The following is a 2,547-nucleotide window of genomic DNA, read 5'->3' as shown; positions in this document are numbered from 1 at the left end:
GTGGGGGGTGGTTTGATTATTCAGTGAGGGAGTGCCTAAATAAGGTTGTATGAAGTAAATTTTAACTATTTGTCTTGAGGGAAATTTTCTTTTCTTTAGACATTTTTTTATAGTTGATATTAATTAATATCCTTGTTAATATTTAACTCATAAATTTAAACTCATAAACAATCTTCATCACAATTTTACACGTAGCAGTTCAGTAAACTTTAGGGTCTCTATTAAAAAGGGAGGTTCTGACAAAACTTTTTATTTCGCAGGAATTGAAGAATGGATCAGATTACCAACACAAATAAAGCTCTCCACTTCATTGAACTCATTTATTCAAAGATGACCTCTGGAATGTATAGTAGTTCAGTAAGTCTGTTTTAAAGAGTTTTAATCGGTCAAATTGGTTTTTTTCTTTAAAATTGTTGATCTTTTTAAAATTGTCCATTAGGCTGACCAGCCCTCCTTAAACTAACGTTAGAATACCGCACTTTCAGTGGTAAAGAATAATTAAAACCTCATAAAAAAGGCAACTTATCCGTTTACCTATAATTGAATCCAAGGACACCAGTGTTAAACACTCAATCCTTGATAATGTGTTAATCCAATTAATATAGTGAGATAACGTAACGTTAGTTTATCGAGGGCAGGTTGAACTAATGTTAACTTTTAAAATTGTAAATATAATCCCTGTTTAGCTTTGTGTTGATCCCTTTCCTGTACCTTTTTGCACTTGAATGTTTCGTTCGCAGGTCCCAATGGAAATACGTTTCTTTTAAAAATTTTTGGGCTATTCTTTGCTTTCAGAGTATTCAATAATTGTATTGACCTTGTCTTGTCTTCCTTATTTTTGTATTTTACTCTGCTGGCTAAATAAATTCAAATCAAAATCAAATCAAGTCGAATGAGGGATGAGCAGGGGAAGCTTTTTGGGTAGATACACCACAGATGATAGAATAAAAATAATTTATTAAAATCAAGAAAAGATAAAAAATGGAAACAGTGTAGGCTAGTATCATATATTAGGGGCCTATAATTATACTCTGTATTATCAATCAATGTCGCCCTCTTTAAAAAAAATACCAGACTAAGGTGTTACAACAACGACGAAGGTTTCCAATTTATTTGTTCAACTTGATTCGGTAGGTTCAGAGGGGCGTATTCGGTAGATGTTCATTGATATTCATAGACAGGGATCAATACTAATAATCGATAGACATAAAATACATCCTAATATTAAAATTTACTCTTTAATGGGTTTAAGTACACCATAATAGGCTAGCTGCTAGGCCTAGGCTCCCGAGCTTCTTCCCTTTTCGCCCCAACAAGTTGACAATCCACAGTAGAAAAGCCTACCTTTTTATACCACATTCATTTTTTACAATGATGCGTCACACTTCGATGAGACAACAAATTACTGATTAGGCCTGATGCACATGAGAGGTCTTGCAATTAAGTAGTAGTAGTTTCAAGTTGAAATTATGTATAAATTGTCACTCTAATCAGAGTGAGTTCTGCAGCACAGAACAGTCGTGACATGCACAGGCGTAGTAGTAGGCCAGGGTAGTGTTTATTTTTTCCAATGGATTAATAATGACGTCATCACACAGGAGCCAAAGAGAGGTAAGTATTAAAATTATAGCATCTCCCTACTCTGTTTCATTCTGTTTCATTATTCTACAATTATCATTTCAAAATAACATGTCTTGGTGAAAAGGGAGGCTTCTATGCCTCTGGGTTTATAGCCTCTCTACCAAACACTAATTCGTTCATTTACTGTATCATAGATATATATATATTTTAATATCTATTTGTATACTTCTTTACATAAAGAGAGTTTGAGTATGTTTAGATATATATTTTAATTATGTGAATGCTTATCGTATTCGAACAGTAATTGGAAGGTCTTGGGCTCGGATCCGATAGGGAATAATGTTTATCTTAAATATTATTAACTGTATTTATTACCTGTGGAGTTGTATCTCCATACTAAATTACCCTCATGTTACTTAGGATTATTTATTGCGTACTTCGCAATACATTGTGGAAAAATTATATTGGTAGGAAAAATTATATTGACATAACTCTTTGAAAACAAATTGTTCAAAATATGATGGTTGAAATAAAGGTGGGATGCACCCACGAAAGACAAAAAAAGACAAAAAAAAAATATACAAATAAATATACAAACAATATATAAAATTTTTTTTAAATAATTATATAAATAAATATATAAACATATAAATATATATAAATACATATACAAATAAATATATAAATATATATATATAAATTAATACCGTATACAAATAAATATACAAATATATAAATAAATATATATATAATTACAGTATATATAAAAGAATAATACAGTATTTATATATATAAATAAATAAATATATAAATATGTAAACAAATATGTATATAAAATTAAATATATAAATAAATATGTAATAAATATATACATATATTTATATATAAATGAATATACAAATAAATATATAAATATATATATATATAAATATACAAATAAATATCAAATTAATTATATAAATAAAT

The 2,547-nt window shown here is 28.8% G+C and overlaps 2 protein-coding genes across 3 annotated transcripts in view; one reads left to right on the top strand and one right to left on the bottom strand.

Annotated features, from left to right (window-relative positions):
• The window catches only part of LOC117105402 (pyruvate dehydrogenase phosphatase regulatory subunit, mitochondrial-like), a 23,213-nt gene extending 21,651 nt beyond the window's left edge, over positions 1 to 1,562 (bottom strand). The window contains exon 1 of the mRNA XM_033246527.1: positions 1,345 to 1,562. The gene's annotated coding sequence lies outside the window, so the exon portion shown is untranslated. The remainder of the gene's footprint in view (positions 1 to 1,344) is intronic.
• LOC117105403 (pyruvate dehydrogenase phosphatase regulatory subunit, mitochondrial-like) overlaps positions 1,073 to 2,547 on the top strand; it is a 20,885-nt gene continuing 19,410 nt past the window's right edge. For both annotated transcript variants that reach the window (XM_033246529.1, XM_033246528.1), the window contains exon 1: positions 1,073 to 1,130. The gene's annotated coding sequence lies outside the window, so the exon portion shown is untranslated. The remainder of the gene's footprint in view (positions 1,131 to 2,547) is intronic.

The sequence above is a fragment of the Anneissia japonica genome, unplaced genomic scaffold (assembly GCF_011630105.1).
Source record: "Anneissia japonica isolate Jap-2015-1 unplaced genomic scaffold, ASM1163010v1 scaffold667_len338742_cov159, whole genome shotgun sequence".
In the NCBI taxonomy this organism is placed as follows: domain Eukaryota; kingdom Metazoa; phylum Echinodermata; class Crinoidea; order Comatulida; family Comatulidae; genus Anneissia; species Anneissia japonica.
The sequence above is the reverse complement of the archived record's forward strand: the minus strand, read 5'-3'. Positions and strand labels throughout refer to the sequence as shown.